We start from the raw sequence: 6,310 nt of genomic DNA on the forward strand, positions 1-6,310 counted from the left end.
GCCCCCTGGAGAAGGGGAAAGGGACAAGATCTCCTGAGCAAATTGGGAGCATAGAGGAAGGGGAGAGGGAGTTAGGAGAAAGAGAAGGGGAGACTAGTAGGGGAGAGGTGGGCATGAGGGAACAAGAAGATTGAGACAGGGAAACAATAGAGGAGAACAAGAAAAAAGATATCAGGAGGGAGCCATTATAGATTTAAAGAGAACTCTGGCATTAGGGAAATGCCTACAGATCTAAAAGATTGAACCCAACTAACAATCTAAGCAATAGTGGAGAGGCTACCTTTAATGTCCTTCCACAATAATGGGATTGGTGACTACCTTGTATGCCATCCTAGAGCCTTCATCTAGTAACTGATGGAAGCAGAAGCAGACACTCACAACTAAACACTAGCCAAACTCCTAGAATCCAGTTACAGAGAAAGAGGAGTGATGAGCAAAGGGTCAAGACCAGGCTGGAGAAATCCACAGAATCAGATGACCTGAACAAGGGGGAGCTCATGCACCCCAGTCTCATAGCTGGGAAACCAGCACAGGACTAACACACTAGCCTTGAATGTGGGTTTATTGGGCCTCTAGTAATGGATAAGTATTTATCCCTAGTATAGGAACGGACTTTGGGAGCCCATCCCCTATAGAGGGATATTTTCTCAGCCTAGACACATGGGGGAGGGCCTAGTGCCTGCTCCAACTGATGTGACAGACTTTGAAGACTCCCCATGGAAGGCCTCACCCTCCCTGGGGAGCAGAAAGGGGATGGGCTGGGGTTTGGTGGGGGACAGGGGAGGATGGAAGGGTAAGAGAACTGGGACTGATATGTAAAACAACTTTGTTTCAAATTTAAAGAAGGGATAAGAAAGAGACTGTGTTAAAAAAAAAAAACAATGAAATTTTAATGCTTGATAAATGTGGAGCTGTAAACAAAGAATGACAAAGATATATATGTCAAGTACCAGGATGTGGTCATCACACACTGTATACACATATTGAAATGTCATATACCATTCCATTAGTATGTGCAATTGCTATGCATCCATTAAAATTCGTCATTTATAGAATGTAGAGCTGGCAACGAATCAGCATTTCCTGTCTCCAGTGATATGCTGGATTTAATATTTTATTCGCATATTAACCCTGAAAATTTCAAAAGCTTTGTTTTAATAATACAGGCACAAAATCACAATGTATAATAGGGATTCAGAAATCCCCAGAAAATGTTTTTAGTAAGTGGAAGTAATCTTCATGCTTGCAAGCTTAATTCTTGTTCATGAGTTTGTGGGGTGTCAGCTGTTGGTATTCTTAGTGGTAGAAATGTGGAGACCAGGGCAATCCAGTGCCTGGATACAAGGCATACTAGTGGCTTACAGAAAAAAAAAAGCTACCAGGAATGAGCTAGGGCTCCTTCACACCTTGTGAATGTAGAAGTAGACTGCAGCTACCGCAAACCAGTCAATAAGATTTGTGCTCTTGATACTCCCTTTCTAACCTCCAATTTATCACTCATACTCTCATTCACTTTGAGATTCTAGAGTTTTAGAAACAGAGATGCTTCTACTAAGAATGGAGGTTTTATGAAGCTTTTGATCAATTAAAAAATATATACATCCAAGGGAGCTATGGATATAGTTAAGTGGGTAAGAGTGCTGTGAAAGCAATAGGACTTGAGTTCAAATCCTCAGCACTTACATGAAAGCTGGGTATAATTATGCATTCCTGGATCCCCACATTGGGAAACAGTGGAGGTAACCAGCTAATGCTGGGAGCTTGATGGCAAACCTACCTAGCTAAAAGGTGAGGGCTGGGTGTGGGAGGAGCTTCAGCTTCAGTGAGAGACTGTGCCTCAAAAGCTAAGGTGCAGGAAAAGATACCTGATACTTTACTCTGTGTGTGTACACCCTCACACCCCTCACACACAGTGCACACACACACCTCTCTGGAAATATATTTGAGAAAAGGGTGTCATTTATAAAAACAAAAAAACAAACAAAAACAAAACAAGGACAAAAAACAACTGCCTCTGTGGAGGAGCAATTCTATTCATTAGAAGCTTTCTGGACACCAGGTTAAGGAAAGGAGCTGAGGTAGAAAGGAGAGGAGAGGATACATTGGGGTGCTGTTGGCTAGACAGACATGGGTGGTGCTGGGAGGTGCAGTGGCAAAAGGGCAATGCTAACAGGAGTCTGATGGATTTGTGATGTTCTGTGCAGGTGTTGGAGAGATGACGAGGTGCCCAGTCTTTAAAAAATGAGGTTTGCTACTTACCTGCGCCTTATAAACCATTATGTAAGTGAATGTGGAATTTTTTCTGTATTATAATTTTTTTTATCTTTTACTGCAAGTTTTATGAAGATGAATAGAAACATAGTTCTGCCTATTTTTCATATTGATTTTTTTTTGATGGGCAGATATAGATGCTCCCTGGAAGTACTTTAACCCACATCCTGGGTTGTTCACAGAAATGAAACTGTCAAAAGCCCAGTTGAAAACTTCAGTTGAGGCTCAGCGGTTGAGAGTCACTGGGGTAGGAAATGTGTGTAAGTAGGCTCCTGTCTTGGGGTTTGCAACAGATTAGCTACATACGTCCTGATGATATGATCATAGAGGAAGCTGGAAATTAAAGACAACCAGAGTGCTGCAAAATGCTTTGTGTTTCAGGTAGATGACATAGAACCCTGCAGTTGTGTGGGTTCCTTAAATTACTTGGCCAAAGTAGTGATGGTCAAGAGGCCTCTGCCTCTTGGAGCCATGGAGACATGTTTGCACTCCAGTGGAAAGTGACTATTTCATTCCATCTGCCCAAACGCTCATGCGAGCTTGGACCAGTTGTCACAGACTGCAACCCTGGCCTTACAAGAAGTCCTTGTGATTGGAGTTAGAGAAGAGACATGGTAAAAGGGCCATGAAACTGCTTTGCATGGTGTGTAGCAGAGAACAGGTGGTCAAATTGCAGAAATCAAGCCCTCAGCTGAGCATTGCCCAAGTGTTTCCACTGGGAGGAAAAGTTGGGGGAATTGTGGGTAGAGATACATTCATAGATTTGGGGAAGTCAGTATGCAGCACAAAGTAATGAAGATGAAAAAAATGAAAGAAAACATGGGCATCTCAGCTTAAAGGACATGTCATACTACTCTATTGTAAGACCTCAAATCTCCCTGGTCCCCATCACATCAAGAGTAAAGGTTTTAGATGGCCTCCCAGATAGATCTGTATCATCTGGAGCCTGTTTGTGTCTTCACTCATGTTTCTAATCAGAGATCTCTTGTGCATTGTATTCTGATCATACTGAATTCTGTTTGGCACCCTAAGATATGACCAAATAGCCAATGCCCCACCACCTTTACATATGCCACCACTTGCCCATAATAGCCCTCTCTTGGTATTACAGCTTGCTCCTTTCCATTCAAGGCCACTCTTCTTAGAGAGGCTCCCTGCCCTTTGTCAAGCATATCTTGCTCTAGTGTCAGTGTTCTCCAGATGCTTTGGCATCTATGTATGTGTGTGTGTGTGCGTGCGCGCGCACGTGTGCACTGACCCACATGTTCATGTGTCTCCCAGGGTACCTGGGTTCCTGGATGGCAGGGTATTTGGCACAATTGTGGCAAAGCATGTACTGTATGTGCTTCCAGAATACCCAGGAAAATGAGTGAAATGAAGCAAAATAAAGACTATATTTTAGATATTGCAGTCAGCAGAGAAGGGAAAAGGTTTTTTAGTTGTTAATGAGAATATTACGTAAAAGAAAAGCATTTGAGGCAGTAAATTTGGACTTCAGTACTAAAGCTTAGTGTCAATACCAAGCTAAGGTCAGCTTTGGAGGCAGTGAAGGCTAAGCATGAAGAGGGGTCTCCAGAGGCAGTGGCAGGTCTGTGCAGAGAAAAAAGAGGAAGCCAGGGGGCAGCGCCTCAAGGGTGTAAAGTCCAAAGTTACATAATTTCCTCAAGGTCTGTCACATTTTTTTTTGTATCAGAATGACAAACTTCATTTCCTTAAAGACTTGTGCCTGGCCAGCCCAGGGCTGGAGAAGGACAGCCCTGGTGACACTTGGCTGAATTCACATTCTCCAAATCAGCTGCTTGTGGAGCAGGAAGGTAGCCTGCAGCCTGATCACTCGAGAAAGAAGAAAGTGTGGCTTGGTGTGTGCCCTCCAGCTGCAGGAGGTCCCCTTCTGCATGGACGTCTTTACTGCACTTGCTGTGTTCCGCTGCTTCATGCTGTGACTTGAGATGCCCGTGTGGTGAAGTGAATGGCTCATGTAGACTTGGATTACTGAGCTGTCAAGCAGAGGTTGTGGCCTGCTGGAAGGGGTGGAAGTCATTCTGCATGGACCCGTGCTCATTTTTTTTTTTTTTTAGGTTGAGAATATTTAATTTGAATTTTTGAAAAATTAGTATCCTGATTTAGTCAGGTTTGGGGATCACATCACACACTGTTGTACACAAAATGATCAGGGAAAATTAAAGTTTCCTTGGGCTTCTTCAGGGTAGCTGCAGGAATGGCTGAGTGATGCCGAATAAAGCATCATCACTCAGACTTGATACCTTGAGCCAGAGGAAGGTCCGTGCTGTAGTTGATGGTACATGTGGACCTTCGCATGTACTGCTTCCAGGCATCGCTGCCAGACTCCCTGCCGCCGCCAGTGTGCTTCTCTCCTCCAAATGCACTGCCAATCTCAGCCTCGCTGGTAGGAATATTGACATTCACAATGCCACAGTCTGAACTTTGGGTCCAATCCATCTGAAGATTCTGCCCAAATCCTTGGTAAAAATACTACTAGAAAGTCCTTGTTTCACTTCATTATTCCACGCAAAAGCATCTTCTTCCTTCTTGAATGTGAGGATGTAGAGAATTGGGGCAAAAGTCTCCTCGTGTACAATGGGTGCATTATGGGCAAGGCCAGTCACAATTGTGGGCTCTACGTAATTGCCAGGATGATCCATAACCTTGCCCCCATAGACCACTGTGCCTTCTTGTTTCTTTATTTCTTCCACAGCTCTAACAAACATGCTCACTGCCTGTTTGGTATGGAGTGGTCCATAGAGAATATTCTGGTCCCAGGGGTTGCCAACGCGGATCTGCGAGTAGGCGCCTTTCAGTCTCTGTCCAACTTCCTCATGGATACTTTCATGCAAAAACAGTTTGGCCAGCTGTTCCCACAACAGCAAACAGAGCTGATGGCAGAACCAGGCTGAGGTCTGCATCCTCAAAAGCTATAATGGCATTGTTTCCTCCAAGCTCTAACAAGCTTCTCCCAAACCTCTCCCCGCTTGAGTGCTCCCAGTGAAGGACAGCAGGTTCACATGTGTATCTTTGGCCATTGCTGTGCCAATATCTGCTCCACCACAAGTCATGGAACAAATGGCACCAGGCAGGTCATTGTCCTCCAAAACCTTGGCTATGATCTTTGTGACAGCTATAGTAACAAGAGAAGTTGTTGGTGCTCCTTTCCAAATGCAGACATTGCCTGTGATCAGTGCTACGGCGTTGTTCCAGCCAAACACGGCCACCGGGAAATTGAAGGCAGTGATGATTCCCACCAGGCCTAAGGGGTTCCACTGTTCAATGAGGTCTTTCAGAAGGCAAGACGGGCCCCCGATCATCCTCGACAAGCCAGCAGCGTAATCACAAATGTCCACAAACTCCTGAACTTCTCCTATTCCTTCCACTAATATCTTCCCCATCTCCAAAGACACCAGCTTTCCCAGTACTCGGATCTTCTCCCACAAGGCAAGGCCAGTCTCCTCGCTTTGGGGCAGGAATCTCTGCCCACATTTTCCAAGCTTCCTTGGCTTCCTTTATAGTTTCTTCATAGTCTTCCATACTGGCCTGACTGATCCTTGCTATTGGCTCATTCCTAGCAGGACAATAGGATGTAATTACCTGTCCCCCGCCGCGCCAGTTTCCATTATACACCCAGCGTTCTCCTCGCGGAGGCCCAGCTCTTGCAGCCAAGCATAATCGGGATGATGGATCAGCAGAGTGGACATGAAGGCGGTAGGCCTGCACGGAGGGCGGGAAAGCATGATGCTCTTCGCAGTATGCTCGCACAGAGTGCGAGCCAGACGCCACATACAGAGCTTGGAACTCCAGAAACGGTGCTCTTCTTTTACACCCACTCCCAAGAGAGAGCTTTACAAAGTGACTGTCACCTGCTATAGTCTTCAGACATGCTTGTTGAAGAAAATCAGAGCAGGACAGATTTTGTTTGACAGCCAAAGTTACAATTTTAATCACTATACCTTAAGCAATCCATGAAACAAAAATATTTATGATCTGCAAGCCCCTTGCCCAAGGACAGATAGTCCCTGAAATGCTG

The 6,310-nt window shown here is 44.9% G+C and overlaps 1 pseudogene; it reads right to left on the bottom strand.

The window, feature by feature from the left end:
- Positions 1-4,426: 4,426 nt before the first annotated feature.
- LOC127229579 (alpha-aminoadipic semialdehyde dehydrogenase-like) lies at positions 4,427-6,080 on the bottom strand (annotated as a pseudogene).
- Between the last annotated feature and the right edge of the window lie 230 nt (positions 6,081-6,310).

Source organism: Phodopus roborovskii, unplaced genomic scaffold (assembly GCF_943737965.1).
Source record: "Phodopus roborovskii unplaced genomic scaffold, PHOROB, whole genome shotgun sequence".
In the NCBI taxonomy this organism is placed as follows: domain Eukaryota; kingdom Metazoa; phylum Chordata; class Mammalia; order Rodentia; family Cricetidae; genus Phodopus; species Phodopus roborovskii.